The 19,758-nt window shown below is 36.0% G+C and overlaps 1 protein-coding gene across 7 annotated transcripts in view; it reads right to left on the reverse strand.

Moving 5' to 3' along the window:
* The window catches only part of LOC100915468 (GDNF-inducible zinc finger protein 1), a 35,481-nt gene extending 23,475 nt beyond the window's left edge, over positions 1-12,006 (reverse strand). For 3 of the 7 annotated variants that reach the window (XM_031951022.1, XM_031951020.1, XM_031951018.1), the window contains exon 1: positions 11,875-12,005. The gene's annotated coding sequence lies outside the window, so the exon portion shown is untranslated. Of the gene's footprint in view, positions 1-11,639 lie in introns of all 7 variants that reach the window. The other 4 variants (XM_031951021.1, XM_031951019.1, XM_031951017.1 and 1 more) reach the window with 2 other exon arrangements.
* Between the last annotated feature and the right edge of the window lie 7,752 nt (positions 12,007-19,758).

Genomic DNA, 19,758 nt, shown 5'->3' on the forward strand with positions numbered 1-19,758 from the left:
CACCACTCATTTGTATTAAAAACACAAGAGAGCATAGAGATAAAAGGAACTTTCCTTAGAATAATGATTAGTATCTATTTAAAAACTAACAGTAAGCATTATTTGTAATGTAGAGAAGCGGGACATTCACAATGACATCAGGGATGAAACAAAAACTACCATTTGTTCTGATATGAAGGTAACAGGTGTCACATATTTATCAAGAGGAGAGATGAAGGACTCTACTGAGCTAAATGTGTCAAGTCTGAGCAAAGCTACCCAGAAAGATCAACACTGGAAGAATGGAAAACTGCTGTACCACCAAAGAACTCTATGGACACAATTATGAAACACTTCTCACACAAACAAAGTCGGATCTAAACAACTGTTAAAATATCAATTGCTCATGGGTGAGTGAAGTTAATATAATAAAAATGACAATTCTGCCTAATCTACTTGCTTGTTCAGTGCCATACCAATCAAACTGCCAAAAATTATTTTACAGAATTAGAAAAAATGACAGCAAAATTCATCTGGAAAAGCAAAAAGTCAAAGATATCAAGGAAATTAATTTTAAAAAATAGGATGGTGGCTTAGTAGTAACAAACCTAAAGCAACAGTCATCAAAACCATTTGATACTGACTAAAAAATAGTCATGGATCAAGAGAATAGATTAGATACACACCACACAATAATCAATGCCTACAACAATTCAGTGTTCGATAACCCCCCAAACTCCAGCTTCTGGAATAAGAACTCAATATTTAACAAAAATTGGTTGGGAAAACTGAAAAATAATACATCAGAAACTCTACCTAGACCTACATCTCACACCCTATACCAAAATAAGGTCAAAATAGATACATGATTTGGGCATAAAGGATGATAACATAAACAAATTAGGAGAACAAGAGATAATTTACCTCTCATATCTTTGGAGAAGGGAGGAATTTATGAACAAAGAAGAACTAGAGAACATTATGAAAGGCAAAATGGACAACTTTTATTACATTAAATAAACAAACCAACCAACAAAAACAAGATTAAAAGGGAAATACAAAGGCGGGGGAAAATCTTTATAGCCAGTATTTCTGGTAAAGGTCTTATTTCTAAAATATTTAAAGAACTATGTCAAATTTATAAGACTAGAAGTTATTTACCAATTTTCAATTTTCAGATAATGAAATTAAAGCTATCTATAGTCATAGGAAAAAACGTTCTAAATCAGTGTTGATTAGAGAAATGCAAATTAAAACTAATCTAAGGAACCACTTTACATCTCTCAGACTGGCTAAGATGACAGGAAAAGATAACGATAAATGTTTGAGGGGATGTGGGAAATCTGGGACATTAATGCATTGTTGGTAGAGTCCATATTCTGTGAGTTCACTGTATATACACACACATTCATATGCCACACAAACATATAAAGGGCAAATAGACAAAAATGAAACAGTTCCTTCTTCCAAGAAGATTATCTTTAAAAAATAGGGAAGAGCAACATATACATACAGAATAAAAATCACATAGAGCAAACATAAAGGCGAATCATATATTATAAATATAAATATAAAAGTGTAGCAAAGTCCTGGAAGAATGCTATTAAGAACACTATAATTCAGAATGAACTACAATTGACAAAGAAAGCTAAAAACAACAATAAAAAGATTTTTTTAAATTTTTATTTCATTGTTTGTTTTTATTAATACTGAGAAAAAAGTAAAAATAAGACAAAGAACCATTGCTTATGGTGGATGACATCATAAACAAGAACTGAAAGGAATAACTACCTTATTCTTAATTTGCTTTTAATTTTAGGAAAATTATTTTGACAGATAAATGGATAATGGACTTGTGTGGAGAAAAACTTGAGGCAGGGAAATCAACCAAAAGGTTGTGACAAGGTGTGAGGTGATAAGGATCTGCACTAGAATGGCTGTGATGTGAGAGGAAAGAAGGAATATATATATATATCTGCCAAATAGAGGATTTTAAAATAGAGGTTAATAGAGTATGACTATTTTCCTCTCCTTTCTTTCCTCCCACAACCAACAAAACCAAACCAACTCTAGATCTTTTGTCTTCTTTTATTCCCACTGTCATTGGAAAGGTGTGAGATTTTTAACTACCAGATTGAGGAATTTTAATATTCTCTGCAATCAAAATAGAATCATCAGATCTATGTTTCATTCAAATTTATATTTGTTTTCTGCATAGAAATAGGAGAAACACAAATCAGGAAGCTAAATAAGATGCTACTGCAGTCATTTATAAAGAAATAATAAATATCCTATGGTAATAATTATATATTCAGAGAGAATGGGATGAATGTGAGAAATCTTATGGGGCTGGGATAGACTGACTATGAGGATGAAGGAGAGGGAGGACTCAAGGATGACTTTGAGGTTGTAAACCTGGTTATTTAGATGATGATGTTCTCAACAGAAATAGGGAAATTTCAAGGAAGGGTATGTATAGCTATTATATAACCTGTTATATAAATGTACTTTTATTTTTTACTATCAATAGTCAACTTGCTTTTTACATGGGATTTGCTTCAGAGATTTATGTGACCTTAGCTTTCTTTAGGAAAAATATCAAAAATTTTAGTAAAAATCTTCAAATTTTTTGGACAAAATGTTTTTTTCTTAACAGGAGCTGCTGGTATATTGTACCTTTAATGATAAGCATCTTAATGACAAAGTGAATTAAACAAATTATATACATGTTTTATTAGAGGTAATCAAGAAAACAAATCAAATAAAACTATGAACCAGTTATCTTATGAGCTTATTAAACAATTTTTAACTCAAATTTTATCGATAATATTAGGTTTGATATCAATCACTGCAGAGATATAAAACTTGCAGAACCAGACTAAAGTGTAACTAGGAAATATTTAACAAAAATACAGTAGAACACAGATAATGTTGGTATGTGGTTTTCTAAATCAATGTTCAGTCCACAGGGATCCTTACTTTCTATATGAATTTTGACATAACTGAACCACAATATCATAGAGCCAAAGAATTTTGATTGAAAGGAACTTCAGTGACTATTTAGTCTAAACAATACCACTATACTGGGGTCAAAGTACAGTGTGTCCAATTGTGCCTGATCAGAACATTCAATTTTGGAAGGCTGTACCACAGGTCAGATACAAATAGTCCAAGTGAACAACTAGAGTAGAGGCATCCCTAAACTTGCTTACCTTCTTTTGAACTACTACAACTCTGCTTTGCTTGTGGAGCACATGCTTTCTTTGATGCAGCCATGCCATGCTGGGTTTGTCCTGTGCTATTATTTCCCACATCTCACACTCACAAAATTCTTCAGAGACACCTTGAGGGTGTCTTTGAAAAAGATCTCCTTTTGACCTCCATGTGTGTGCTCACCTTGTGTGAGTTTTCCATAAAACAATCTTTTAGGTAAACATAGATTTGACATTTGTACAATTCAGCCAGCCCATGAGATTTGTGCTCTTTGCAGTAAAGTTTGAATGCTTGGCAGTTTAACTTGTACTTTGTCTTGCCAGGTGATCTTCAGAATCTTTGTAAGATAATTCAAATGGAAGTGATTCTGTTTCCTGGCATGGTGCTAATGGACTATCTAGGTCTCACAAGCATACCACAATGAGGTCAGCACAAAGCCCTTCAGTTTGATAAGCAATCCAATACCTCTCTTCTACACTTTTATTCATAACTTCTCAAACACTGAGCTAACTGACATCAACCTCATCATCAGAGACATCCCTGGAAAGTATGCTCTAAGTGAGTTTATCCACAGCATTCCAAATTTCTCCAACTGCTATAACTTATGGTTCCATGTGTAGTATAGTGGTAATTGATGGCAAACCTCTGTGTTTTTGGTGTTAACTGTCAGACCAAAATTAGCACAGGTAGCAAAGAATCAGTCTATAATATAGTATAAAACAGTATGGGTGATGCCTTTTGACTTGAGCATAAATTGGATTTAAGTGAAGCAGAGTTGCCCAAAGTTCTATGTAGGCCTCATTCTTTCTTCCAGAGTCATCCAAAAATTTTTTTATTGTCACAATACAAAAGTCAAGATGATTGTAAATGTTTCAGAATGAAGTGGATTACTTGGTATCTTCTATATCTAACCAAGTTCTAAACATTCCACAGTCCTGCTCCAGTTACCTTCATAGTTCTAATCTATCCATTCTACCAGGCAAAGTCTCCATCCACATGCTTGGGATAGATGTCCCCCTAGCTTACTGACAGATTTGAGGCCCATTGGTTACCCTCATCCTAGTTTACCTTGTCTGCCTAAATGTTTACTGGAATATGGTCATTGTGAAAACTACAGCTTCTTAGAACCATAGGTGAGAGCTGGGTGCCAGGTAGAGCCCAAAGATATGGGCAGTCCTCACACAGAGATGCTAGACCTCCTGAACATATGTACACCTCAACTCATACCTGACAAGTGACACCCCTTACTTGAAAATTCGAAGATTTCTAAAGAATCTTAATAATTACAAACAAAATAAAAAATTCTTAGTTTTTTCACCATTCCTTTAACATCTCAGTCTTCAGAAAGTAGTCCAGTAACTCCTAGAAGTCCCTCATAAACTTTCAGGAAGTCTGCAAGGTCAAAACTACTTCCTAATAATTTTAAAACATTTTAATTTCTAATATAGCAAATACTAATAGATATAACCCACAAAATCTTCAGGAAGTTTTAAGAGTTCAAAGAATCCTGAAAATCAAAAAAAGTTTGAGAAATGTTTTTTGAGTCATTCTTTTATTGCTTTAAAAGTGCCAACGCATTTCATTGTTAACAGAATTCTGCTTACTGACTTGTATCTTCTTTATCTCCTTCAAACTGAATGTTTTATTATTTCAAAGAGTTTTGTATGCTAAAATTCTTACTCTGGTATCCATTGATAAAATTTGGATTCTGATAAAGATTGGATCTCAGTGTTTTTAAATAGAATATGTATTTGGTGTAGATTTTTTCCCTCATCAATAATAATGATGTATATAATTAATAGGTAACATTTATATTATATTTTATGGTTTGCAAAGAAATTGCTTTGCATTCATCATATCATTAGATTTTATTCTCACAGCAACCTTTTGAAGTGCTGTTGTAGTTTCCCATTTTATAGATGAGAAAACTGAAGCTAAGAAATAGTAATTGACTTGTCTAGAGTCACAGACCTTGTTGCATGCTTGTCATTTAATTAAACACTTCAATTATACAACATATTCAAAACACCCAACACCACAACGGGAATTTTGGTAGAGGCAACACAAGGCATACGTAGTAAACATAGACAACTCAAATTAGAAATGAAACCACAGGATTTGCACAATACCTACTGATGTTTGGTTAAGAATTGTGTCTTCTCAACTTGTGTTAATCATTTCTTGAAAATGTAAAAACTGAAAATCTTTACAATTAATCTTATTCTCATCCCAGAAAAAAGATGAAGGAAACTCACCACCTGGCTCTGAATACACTGAAATAAATGGTGGTGTGATATCTGAATTCATTATTGAGACCCTCAATAGGAAAAAAGTATTACTAAGAAATTAGAGTTCTCGTGACAAAGAATTAATAGACAACTAGTCTGTCTCTAATTTTTCAAAGACTCTGTGAACTAGAAAATGGCTCAGAAGCAGAATTTTCAAGTGAAAAAGACTTAGACTACTGTAATCCGTCACAGAGGCTGTTGTTTGTTCTTCATTCTCAAAGAGGACCAAGACATCAGTGAGGTGAAGCTTTGACATGCAAGTGAATTTGATTTAAGTGAGGGAGGGCTGTGCAAGGTCACCTGCCTCACTTTCCCATCCAGAGCCATCTGGGTCCAGTGGCCAGATATAGATCAAGATGACTAGAGATGGCCTTGGATGAAATCCATTAATCAAAATGGGGAATAACCCCAGAAGTAGCATCTTTCCTGACTAGAGTTGGAGATCAGCTATTTTGACCTCTCCACAGATTTAGATTTAGGGATATGTTATAATTCTGATAAGAGTTTTCATCAACTAGCATCATAGAGATAGAAAGATTAGCATGTCACAGGCGACCTAGAATTATTTGACTTGTGAAGAGACTTAAGATATTACAAGGAAAACCAGTGATTTGTTTACACATGTAGTTAGACAATACTAGTATTTACCTATGTAAAGTGTGTCTTTTGCTCATTGGTGCATGTGATAATTATGGTATATTTACATATCTTAGAAACTTTATTATACATAATTTTCTTTTTGCTTTTTTGCACAGATATTACTATTTATCCATCTTACTGTATAGACCTGTTATTATTACTACATTTCTTTTTATGCATATTTAATACTTGTTTAATGGGCATATGTTATTATAGGATATACTGATACAATATGTCCTGCATGTAATTTACACCTATAGTCACTAGAGAAAAACCCAGCATTCAGGATTAAATACAAATATGCTCAGATACCCTGACTGATTTGCTAGGAACAGCAAATATTTTACAGGAGTGGGGAATGTCCAGAACTACTCACATATTAGAAAAAATTTACTAACACTGAAGTGCTGGGCTAAATATAAATGATACAATCACAACAGGTGATCCTTTTGAAATGAGAAATGGTCCCTTCAGTGAATCAGAGAGGGAAAAAAAAAACAACTGTCCAGATTGAAGAACAGTGGTTGATTAGTTGTTGCCCTTTGTCCTTGAAGAAGACCAAAATGACATCACTAAGTTAGAGTCAAGTTACAAAGTGTCCAACTGGCTGATCAGAGGACCTTGAGCTCAGAATGCTCTGCCACAGGCCTAGGCCAAACAGTCCAAGGGAACAATTAGGGTGGATTCTCTAACTTTGTACATCTCACGTTTCTTCTGAGCTACTTCAGTTTTTTTTGCTCCGAGCACAGCACATTCTCTGATGAGGGCATACTATATTGGGTGGTCCTGTCCTGCAATCATTCTGAAGTTCTTAAGAAATTACTTGAAAGTGTCGTTTAGTTTTATTCTGACCACCACGTGAACACTTGCCCTGTGTGAGTTTTACATAAAAGTCTTTTGGGAAAGCATACATTTGACATTTGAACAATGCAGCCAGTCAGATATACCTCAGGGTAGACATTTAAAAGTCAGTTCATTAAATCCAGAAAACAAACTTTTGAAGAAGAACCCAGGGCTGAATATGCATGGAATTAGGGTAGTAAAAGCCAGATGGAGGTCACTGATATCCAGTTTGAGGGTACTTGGGCCAACTGGCACAAAGTATATCAGGACAGAAACTGTGTTAATGAAATTCTGCTTGCAGTATATATCCTAAAACAATAATCTGTATCTCCTTTCTCTTCTTTCCTTTTCTCTGGGCATAGGAAAATCTGTTTACTTAGCTTTGTTTGAAATATTTACTTTTTCTTAAACATTTCTAACCAATAGCATTTGTCTAAGGAGTGAATTTACTTATTGGAAATAAAGTTGGGAAGACAACTGAAGGAAGAATCTCCCAGAAAAAGAAAGGGATAAATTTAACATTTAGATGTTTTTTTCCAGAAACATTTTATCTGTCAGAGGCCTGGAGCAAATAAAAAGAGAGAACTACAGTACCTTTAACACTATTTCCTAGACTAAAGAAGAGACATTTAAATATAAACTTTGTAGGCCATTAGTCAGTAGAACCGTCAAAGTTAACTAGAAAGAGGTGAATAACCCTAAATACTCAATCAGTGGGAGACACTTCTTTTTTATGTACAGATCCATAAATACCTTTAAATTAGTGAAAAGTTATTGGTTTGATATAATGGATTTCCTTGGAATGAAGATCCTACTGTTTATACATATACTTGATTTTACAAGTTAAAGAAGATTTTAATTACTTTACTTTATCATAAAGAAATGCAGATGTTAGTATGTTTTTGGTGCTACAGATTTTTGATTTTTAATCAAATTAGTTTTAACATCATTTATGGAACTGAGTGCCTAACTAAAGCACACAGGAAGAATTTAGGGATGGGGATGTGAAATTTACTTTTAAGTTCTTTTTTGGTTATTTCACAATACTTCTAGATCAAATTAATTTTTTTCAATTTGGGTAAATGCTCACATACACAAAAATGCAATTTCACCAGAGAAAGCTGATATTCAGTGAAATATTACCATTATTAAAAACTAGCCTCTTAAATGTCTGTTAGGCTTTTATCTCCACATCTCTTATGTCTTTCCACTTCTCTACACTAATATAACCACTACTCTCATTCAGACCCTTCTAATTGTTGTTCTTACCATAAATTTCTCCCTTTTCTAATCCTCACCCTTCACACAGCTAATGAAATGATACTTCTAAAGGACAGGTCAGATTATGTTCAGGAAACCTTGCTCAGTAAGCCTCATTATTGCTGGGATAAAATAAAAACTGATCTCTGATGCTTTTTTATTTGAATCCACAAAATTTTATTTTTCCAATTATATGTAGACATATTTTTCAACATTCATTTTTGTAAGATTTTGAGTTCCAAATTTTTCTCCTTCCTTTTCTTACCTTCCCTCCTCTCTCTGTGACAGCAAGCAATCTGATATAGATTATACATGTACAATCATTTTAAACATTTCAATATTAGTCATGTTCTGAAAGAAAAATCAGAACAAAAGAAAAACTGTGAGAGAGAAAAAGCAAACAAGAACAAAGGTAAAAATAGTATGCATCGATCCTCATTCAGTCTCCATAGTTCTCTCTCTGGATGGACATGGCATTTTCCATCCCCAATCTTTTGGAATTGTCTTGAATCACCGTATTGCTGAGAAGAGCTAAGTCTATCTTAGCTGTTCATCACATAATCTTAATGTTACTATTTACAATGTTCTCCTGGTTCTATTCACTTCACTCAGCATCAGTTCACCTAAGTCTTTCCAGGATTTTCTGAAATCAGCCTGTTCATCATTTCTTTAGAACAATAGTATTTCATTAACATTCATATGCCATAATTTATTCAGCCATCCCCCAATTGATAGGCATCCATTCAAATTCCAATTCCTTGCCACCACAATGTTTTTGCATTTCAAATATTTTATAAATATGCTCCACTATAGCTTTATTGGCTTATTATATACTACACATTTTTTTTTGATCTTTGGTAGATACTTAATTCATTTATTAATTAATGAAACAAAAAAGCAAACATAATTCACGAGGAAGGGAAATGTTGCAAACACATGCAGCCTAATTTTGAGGAAGCTTCCCATTTCTTAAAGATTTTAAAATACACCATGAGGTTCATAAATAGAAGCCAAGTTCAGATCAATAGATAAGTTACACACATACACATACATAAGTTCAACAACATAATTTTTTATTCCTGAGGCTTTTGGGATTTAGTGACTTGCCCGGGGTCACACAGCTAAGAAGTGTTAAGTGTCTGAGATCAAATTTGAACTCAGATCCTCCTGACTTCAGGGTGGTGCTCTATCCCAACAACATAATTTTCAAAAATGAATCTGACTTTGTCTTGATGTTTCATCTTCATCTCTTTGCACTGAGGAAAATTTTTTTAATTTATCCAATATCTTATTTAACTGTTTAGAATAATACAAATAGTTTTATTTTTCTAGAAATAAATGCAATAGAAAAATTTATTGAAATAGCAATAAAAACTGAAAATAACATCACAAAGCAGCAGCGAGGTTGCAGAGTTTCAAATAAGTTTAACATCCATCCTTGAAAAGAGCAATTTACTTAGCTCTCACAATGTTTTTATGGCAATTTTATGGCTGCACTGATTGATTTAATAGCATCCTCTAATGATTACTGCATATATCATCTAATTTACTAGCCCTGAATTTTGAAAGGGAGAAAGAAAAAAAAAGCACATTTCAGAAACTAAAGCCAGTTATAATTACTTAATCAAAAGCAAGAGCAATGTTTCTGAACTCAAAAATTGAGATGCTTAAAAAGAAATAATTTCTTTTCAAAATAAAACCTTTTATAACACATTGCCATCCACAGCACAATACAAAAGATAACTCACTAAGTAATTATGGAGTCCTCTTGCTTCTCACCCTTGCTTCCCTCCAAAAAAAGTATATGGTAAACTCTACACATTAATATTTTAATCTGTACTGCTTGTCTGAGTGCCCATGGAACTCCCTTCTGTATATTTTTTAAATGTCACATAGGTGCTCTCTCTCTCCTCTTCTTTTTTTACCATCACTATTGCAAAAGCTACTCATCCACCCATTTCCAATTAAAAACTCTGAGAAAAAAAAAGTTAAAGCACTAATTCCAAATTCTATAAAGGGGATTGTAACCATTCTGACTTTCCAATTCTTTCCTTCTAAAGGTGCTTTAGCACACATTTCAAGTTTTAAAAAGTGAATTTAAAGTACTTTGGCTTTGAAATAAAAAAATAAAATTTTAACACCCTTTTATACAATTGGAACTATTTAAGAACTGTTGAAAAAACAAGGTAGAGTATCACTGTCATAAGGACATATTTTTGCAACAAAGGGGAATCACAGATTTAGGAAGGTTATCTATCCAATTTATTCTTCTGCTTATAAATGGAATTGTACCTAAACGAGTCAGATAAACAGACGACAATTTTATTCTTAAATTTTTTCTAGCAGAAGGATCCCCATTAATTATAGCATTCTATTATCTGTCTATACTAAAGGGAGTTAAACCATTCAATGTTGATACTCTATGCTAAAAAATAGTTTTCCCCAGACCATGCTTCAGTGTTATCCAGGTATTCACCAGGAAATCAATTTTATTTTGTTCACTGCCCCTCCTCTTCTATACCACCTTCCAGCATAGTACCTCTGGCTTTTTTGGTTGCCACTGCTCCCAAAAAGTGAATGACTATTGACTTGTCCTATAACTCCTCTCAAAATCCCTGTGATTGCCCAGCATCAAACTTCTTTCTCTGTAAGTGCTCAACTGAATGTAAATTTTTCCAGGGCAGTGTTCTTATCATCTAGTAACAGAAATTGAACAAATATCTATGAAAAATCACTCAAAAGGCTAGAAGAAAAATGTCCAAATTCAAATCCTTCTCCCTAAGAAATTCCGTGACCGCTTTGAAGCATCCTGAGAAAATGTTAGGAATGTATACCTGAATAGCACTTTGCAACAATCCTCTTTACCTTCTGTTCCATTTCATAACTATGCTTCATACTATTTCGCTCAAAATTTCTCATCTTGGGCTGGTTCTGCTTGATCTGCTTAATTTGGAAAGTTAATCCTTCTCACCCAAACACCCCATCTAACCACAGATGCCTTCAGTGCAATCTAAATGTCCACACCGGCATAAGGTATCAAAGGCATTCATGCATTTCAAAGAATACAGTTCATGTGTACTTGTTATCCCTCATACACAATAACTGGCAGTCATAGCGAACTCTAAAGATGGCCTTGCGGGTTCCATGTCCACAACGTGTCACAGCACAGAGAAGGGCAGTCATAGTGCTAGAGATGGCCTTGCAGTCCGGCAGGAGCTGGGTTCAAGCGCGTCTACCACATCCCAACTGCGCTGATGGACAGCTCACTAAACCTCTACGTGTCTTCTAGCAACTCTCTAATACCGTTAAACCGCACGCTAACCCACAAAGGTGAAAGGAGGTTCCCATAATGGGAATATCTCGCAATGACGAAATCGAGCGCAGACCAAAAAATAAAATAAAATAAAATAAGCTAACCAGCTTACGGGGGGTTCCACCGAGAGTCATCTGCCAAGTTCAGAGAAAGCCCCGCGCCTCCCTTTCCACTTGGAGCTTCCGAGAGAAGGAGAAGTCCCACTCAGCACCCCTCGCTCTCCCCCCGCCCTTGGGGTCAGATTAAATTGCAGTGACCAGCCCCGCCCTGTGTCCCCTCAGGTTGTGGGGTCAAGAGGCCGGGCACAGGGCTCCGGTGGGCCGGGTTAAACACACTCACCCTGCTACGCACTGCTCCGTGCCAGGACGCGGCCCCGGCAGGGCGAGGGGCGGGGCGGGGCGGAGCGGACTGGGCGGCTCCGTCCTCGCCGCGCTCACAGCTCATTGGCTGCTCGGACGCTCTCCCCCACCTCTCCACCCCCCACCTTGCGCCCCGCCCCCGCCCCGCCCCTGGTTCTTCTAGCTTCCGCTGCTAGAAAGGCAAGGCCATAGGGCTGAAAGGGGCCTGATTCTCGTAGTTTGACAGTTCCCTCCGTGCCGCCCCTCTGGTCCCTCCAGCTACAGCTGAAGAAAGGGCCTCGCAACAGCCCAGAGCAGAGATCACATGGCACACCGAGCTCGCGTCACATGACAAGCGACCGGCTCTACATTCAGTTACAAGCATCCCCTCTACCCCCGCCTCCTTCCTGTCAGTCCGCTGTCACTTTTCTCTACTCTCATTGGTCTTAATAGGATGATGGTATGTGTGCATCTCCAGGTCTGGAGACCTAGCGAGCCGATACACTTTGAACTGCGCCTGTGCAAAATGCAATTCCCGCTCCGATTGGTTTAGGAGTTGCCATGGAGCTTGTTGGGCGCGGGGTAAATAAGAAGCAGGGTCCTGTGATTCTGGAATCGTTTTAGGAAAGGAGTGAATCATCTGGCTAGTCCCCTTCCTTTGCAGGAAAAGAAACAGACCAGCAGATAGAAAAGTGACGTCCACGTTTTCCGTCCCTTAAAATAAAATAAGCACCTACTATGTACAGATATTTACTGATACTCTTTTTGACTCTTACAACATCCGCAGAAAGTATGACCAGATGAGGATGAGAAAATTAAGGCAAACCGATGCCTAGAGTCACATATTTAGCAAATAAATAAGGTCATATCTTACCGTTCTCCCTGTTCTACCTAGTTATCGCTCGTTGGTGCTCTGAGATAATCTCGGCTTAATACAGCGTGTTTATAGATAGCTGTTGGCGCGTTGTCGTCCGTCCCCATTAGACTGGGCTCCTTCAGAGCAGGGCAGTGTCTGGCACATAGTAGGATCACTCGTTGATATTCTCTTCAGTCTGCAGTGTCTGGCACATAGTAGGATCACTCGTTGATATTCTCTTCAGTCTGCAGTGTCTGGCACATAGTAGGATCACTTGTTGATATTCTCTTCAGTCTTAAATTTAAGATTGGGGACTACAGGTGAGGAATGTTGCAAACATCCACGCCCTCCTTTAAATTTTTGTTGTTGTTGTTGTTCACTGGGGAGGGGAAATACTTCATTCTAGTAGTAAGAGGCTTCTTTTGCTTTCGCCTTTGCTTTGTTGTTGTTTTATTATTTGGCATCAGCACGACCACTTTATTTGCAAAGAACATCGCAGCGACTTTCCTTTTATTTTCATGTTTTCAGAGGAGAGGTATGAGAGTATGATTCTGTTTAACTTTGTTAAACTTTTATACGTTGAATGAAGTATAGGACTTCCCTTCTATCTTCTCTCTTTTATGACCTAAGAGGAAAGTGCAAGATTGCAATACATAAATGAACTATTTCTCTGTCACTCTGCCCTAATTTTCTTATAAGAAACTTTGTTAAGATTATAGTTATTGTTCAGGTTTATTCTGAGGCCTGAAAAACCTGTTTTTACCTTCATAATTTCTGTGTTGTGGTAAATATATCTTGGGCAGCCGTTAATCTACCACTTGAACTCAGGAGATATTTCTCTCATAATATTTATAAGGATGTCTCTGAAATAGAAATCTTTACCTTTCTCTTTGGACTTTTTTTTTTTTGGAAACTATATAAATCCTGGATTAAGTTCATTTTGTACTTGGTAACTATTTTAGAAATACTGAGTCTATGCCGTAAGCGTATATAATTAAGAATGGTTCCTAAAATGTCTCCGTTGTTGATAGGTTTGGCAGTAGTACCTGTCAGAGAATATACTGGATATTTCCACATCAATCTGAACAGATTGTGATTTTTAAAAAGTTAATATATCTTTTAAAATCCCAGAAATTATTCTTGTTGAATTTAGAAAATAAATTCCACAAGTAAAGAAGCCATCTTTTCTGTGACCTTTGTTAGCAATCCCTGGAACCTGAGAGTTTTTTTCTCATCTAATCTCTACAAGAACAGAAATTCCTTTTACCCTTTGCCTTCCAAGCCTGAGCAAAACTCAGAAATAACACCTTTCACATACTGGTTAGCAATCAGATAATGAATTAGAAAATGATGTTCTGAGATCATTCCCTTGGATAATTTGGATAACTATGATGTTAGACTCATTCTTTTACCTGTCATTATTTGTTGAAAAACCAGGGCATTTTGAATACAGTTGCCTATTCAACACAGCAGGCCAACTCTTGCCAGCATTTGGACAAAGAAGCCAGTGAAGTTCATGAAACACCTTTGTATAGCTTTAAATTTCTTAGATGACTTTAATAGATCTCTCTGGAATAATTTGTGGATTTGGGGTTAATCTTTACAAATTCTGAGTTTTAAGTACAAATTAGGGTGAATACAAGGGAATAAAGCCAATTTGAGTTGGCAGTTCATTAACCTGAGCAATTGGAATATTTTTAAAGGCAAAGAAAACATAAAGAATACTAGAATGAGTTAGAAAAACTGATTGTTGACTAGCTGTGTGAATTTGGGGAACATTTAACCTCCCCTTACCCTCCAATAACGTCTTTCCTCATCTTTAAAATGAATATAACAACTAGTATTTTTCTGAAGATGAATGGACATTAAAAATATTGTAGATCTAGCCCACTGATAATCACTAACATATAAAAATTAAGGGCTTAAAATTTGATCCTCATAAATACCCTATGAGATACATGCTATTATGGTTCTTATTTAACATATGAAGAAATTTAGGTCAAAAAGATTACCTTGCCCAAAGTTGAATAACTGATAAATATATATAGTAATTTTTGAACTTAAGTTTTCTTGATTTCAAGTTTGATTCTCTATATGCCATGGCTTCTTAAATTTTTTTCTATTTGCAACCTCTTTTTACCCAAGAAATTTTTGTGACCCCAGGCATATAGAAATATAAAATATGTATATAAGAAAAATATTTACTGAAAATAAATCATAAAAAAATTTATTTTAAAACAATTCTTTTATACATGTGCTTTTACCATGTATTAAAGACAGCAAATTTTCATACTAATAAGATGAATTGCTTGTTTATTTTTACATAAAGATAAATCTTAGTGGAATATTTAATACCTCCTACTGTTGCCAAATTTTTCAAGATTCCCACATTCAATTATGCAATAAGATCATGACTACATTTTTAAAAGGTTTGCTCTATACCACTATATCACCTAACCCCTATTGCCTAGATCTCTCCATTATGATACTTTGTTTGGGACAAAAAGACCTACCCAAATTGACTACTACAGAGATCACTCATAGAAAGCAGAATTATTTATTAGAATCTCAAGAAGCAGACCCCATCCTGGTCTGTGAGCCAAATTCACAGCAGAAGAGAGCCACTCCCTTGAAAATGTTCACAATATTTATACATTTCAGACAAAGAACCTCCAAAATCCCACCCTCTATATGGTGTGATTGGTCACATAAGTCTATTCCCCTATTTGATCAGTGGAATGCAGTAGATGTATAGCTTTCCCACCAGTGTCCTTCCTTGAACAATGGAATATAGTCCAGACCCTATCTAAAATGGCATGCTTCCTCACCACAGATCCTCTTTTGGACAGTGGAATGTAGTCCAGGCCTTATCTGAAATCACATGCTTCCTAAATTGAGGCCTTCAAGGCTTTAGCTAATAGCCCCTGATCAACATATGCTTAATCTGTAAATTCTTCACTTTTTCCCCACACAATCTCCCGTTATTCACAAATATATATATATATATATATATATATATATATATATATATATATATATTTCCTCACGAAGAACTAATATTGTGGTTAAATTCAATTAACATCTCTACACACTGCTTGTTAATCTCCTCATCTGGATCATCCCCTGCTACTGCCTCCCATCCCTCTTTCTGTAAAATCATCATTTTAATAGCATCCCCTGTATGTAAGATTCTTGACATTGATCTTTGAACTATTCTTGTTACCAATGTTACCAATACAGGGTAAACATAGTGGCAACAGAATAATACCACTGATTGCAATAAGTCTATAAGGTAAGAGCTGTTTCCACCAGCTACAATCAAACCAAGACCCACCACTATTTATGAAGGGAGATTTCCAAACCTGTACAGGCACATGAACTATCCTGCGAATACCCATAGTAATTTCTTTTACTGCTTGTCCTTTGTCATCAATTTGCATACAACAGATGGACAGGTTTTGTTTCCCACAGATCCTTCCTTCCTCTGCTAACAGATAATCTAAAATTAATCTATGTTATAAAACCACTTCTCTTGTCTGGGTAGCTTGGTTGGCTAATAGATTAAGGGCCTAAGCAGTTTGGTCAGTTGTTACCTCTAAGACTGCTTGCAGTCGAATTAATCTGTTTTATATATATATATGTGTGTGTGTGTGTGTGTGTGTGTGTGTGTGTGTGTCCAATACCCCTAACCACCATCTTGGGCCCATGTCAGCTTGTTCTCTGGATTCAGTTGGAAGTCCACACCCTCGGAGTGTCCATTGGTCCTTTAATTCTGGTATGCTGAGTCCACCCTCTTTCCTGTGTAGCATTGCTGTATCTGATGTCAAGAGGATCTGGAACAATCCTTCCCAAGTTGGGGTCAGCTTGTCTCCTTCCATATCTGAACCAGGACTCAGTCTCCAAGCTAGAACTTATGCACTGTGAATCCTGAGGGAGAAGTCTGAGCAATAATCCCTTTTATTTGTAAAGTTTTCAGATGTTGCAATAAAGACATATCATATTTCCTTAAAAACAAATCCTTGGTTTCAAATATTGGATTCCCAAATATTGGGAAGAATTTTGAATTTATTTTGGATAAGGGTGACCATACAATAATTCATAAGGTGTTTTGCTCTAATTCTTAATAAGGCAAGGGGAAGGCACTTGATCCAGGCAATTGTGTCTCAGTCATTTAGTCAGTTGCTGTTTAATTTCCTTATCTATCCTTTCCACTTTACCTGATGAGGGCGGATGCCATGGGGTATGTAAGTCCCATGATATTTCTAGAGCTTGAGCCACAAATAGGAGGATCTTAGCTGTGAAATGGGTGCCTTGGTCCGAATCTACCTGTTCCACCAATCCATACCCTAGAATGATATGCTCAAGGAGGACTTTTACAACTGCTGAGGCTGTTGCCCAGGTAAGGGGGAAAGGCCTCTCCCCATGAGGTCAGATGGACCAACAAGTATTTGAGACACCCCATGGATGGCAGTTTGATAAAGTCCACCTGTATGCTTTGGAAAAGCCTCCTCCTTTTTGGACTTGTCATTAGGCCGCCCTATTCATCTTCTGACAAATAGGACACCCGCTGGCCAATTGCCTGCTATTGTGTACAAGCCCAGTGCCATAAACAGTCAGCACCACATCACACAGGTCTCCGACACCCCAATGACTTCCCTGATGTAAATGTTGGAGTATATGTCCCATACCTGCTGTGGTCAATACCTCTCTGCTGTCAGGGAGAAGCCAGTGCCCCTCTTTATCCTCCTGAGCACCAAGACTTTGGATTTCCTGCTTTTCTTCTGGGGTAAGGGAAGGTGGAGGCATTGGAGGCAGAAATGCCAGAATTAGCACCATTATTTCCTCCATACTTACAGATTCCTCTTCTCCAGCCCATTTCGCCTCCCCATCCACAAAGCAGTTTCCCCTTGTCTCAAATGAATCTCCTCTTTGGTGCCCCTGCACATGAATCACTGCAACGTTCTTAGGTAACATAAGATTAGTCAAAATTTTAGTGACCAATGCCCTGTGTGCCTATCCCTTACCTTTACTGTTTCCATTCTTTAGCTAACAGTCCCTGATCAATATATGCTTAATCTGTAAATTCTTCACCTTTTCGCCATACACCTCAATAGAAAACAATGGATATAAAGTGGTTTTGAAAACTATAAAATGTTTATCTGTAAATATATATATATAATATATGTACATACAAAAATAGAGTTGTGTACATGTATGTATATTTGTGCATATATAAATATATATATATATATATAAATATATATATATATACATAAAGAAACCTCTATAACCAACAAAATATAGCAGAAAGAGGTAGAAAGAGAAATTCCATTTATAATAGCTATAGAATATATAAGATAGCAATATCCATGCTCAGAAGTTAAATGTATAAATGAAAGTATATTTAAAAACCCCATTTTTAATTCGCTGGAAAACATCAATAATAATTATTTCTTTTAGTCTAAAATCCCTTTGGGATTTTCCCCTTTGGGAAAATGTGCAAAAGGTCAAGGATAAAGCCTAAAGTCCCAAGTATGGGGATTAAGGATAGTTGAATAACAACCACAACCACAAAGAAGGGATGACACCTCTTGCCTGCTAAAAATCTTTTCTCTCTCCCTCCCTCAGTAGTGACTTGGCCACTGACCTATCTAAAGACAGTCTCTTTTTCCCTCCACCTCCTGAAGGGATTAGTTATTAATGAGAGGGAAGAGGTTCCTTTGATAACTTATAGTTTTGGCTAACTAAGCAGGAAGATAATGAATTACACATCAGGTAATAGCAGAAAAGGAAGATTCATACTGGGAAAAACTAGGAAGGTAGCCAAGTAAAACAGGAAACTAACTTCAAAATTGATTTTGTAGAATCTAACATGTTAAATTACTGCTCATCTAAAGGAAAAGGTAGTAAAGTTAAGCCAGAAATTTTCTTATCATAGTTCTTTCTCTTAGATGAAATGTTAAACCAAAGTTATAGTTTTATCATCTTGTGACTTTTTCCTAGTTTGAGTCCTCTAAATGTTACCCTGATTTGTGTAGAGAGACGTACATGAAGTTATGAGGGCTAATGTCAGTTTGAACATTTCTTCCTTTAAGGTAGAAATGCTTAGATTTAGAATAATAATAATAAAATTTTAAAATGTTTATGGGAGCTTTGTGTCCTAAATACTTAATACATTATTATATTTTTCTTCAAAAAATAGAACTGCTCTTAAGGAGTCCCTCAGATTTGTCTTTTTGAATTGCCATATTTTCCAGAAACACTGGACCCAGAGTATGCAGGAAACCCTGAATGTGTTAAGCAAGAAGCTGTCCCCATCAGTCCCACCTGAGATAATTTGTTTTTTTGCATCTCATGTCCTAGCAAGTCAAAACAGGCCCCAATCAATGTATACTAGGCTGAGAAACTGCTTGTGCAATTGGGACCCTTATAGACAAACAAACCATCTTACCTTTCTGGTATAGAAGTTCACAAAGGTCTTTTGCCATTGCATTGCTCCTCCTTCCTGGGAGGGGTTTTGTCCTCCAGCTTAATTGCATCTTTCCCCCTCCCATACCATTCTTCTTTAAGAGAAGACTTCTACTACCTCCTTCCTTTGTCTACGGTTAAGCAAACTTCTGGATAGATTGTAAACTCTGAGCTCTGGCTTTGGGTTCCACATGCGTGTTCATTTCTTTTGTAATAAACCTAGTTCTATAAAATGTATAAATATAAATAAAGATAGCCCTAAAAGTTGGAGATATTAATTGCTCATAGCTGAATTGTGTAAATAGAGTAATAATAATAATAATAATATATAACTTACTTATTCAAAGTCATTCCAACTGAACTGCAAAAGTATTATTTTATAAAACTAGCAAGAAATTATAAAATTCTTTTGGATAAATAAAAGATCAAGATTCTCTAGGAAAATAATGGGAGGGAAAGGGTAGACAGTATCAGATTTAAAATTATTCTTTAAAACAGTAATCATCAAAAATATTTGGTACTGGCTAAAAAAAAAATAGAAAGTCAGTCAGTAGAACAAAT

This window comes from Sarcophilus harrisii, chromosome 2 (genome assembly GCF_902635505.1).
Source record: "Sarcophilus harrisii chromosome 2, mSarHar1.11, whole genome shotgun sequence".
Classification (NCBI taxonomy): domain Eukaryota; kingdom Metazoa; phylum Chordata; class Mammalia; order Dasyuromorphia; family Dasyuridae; genus Sarcophilus; species Sarcophilus harrisii.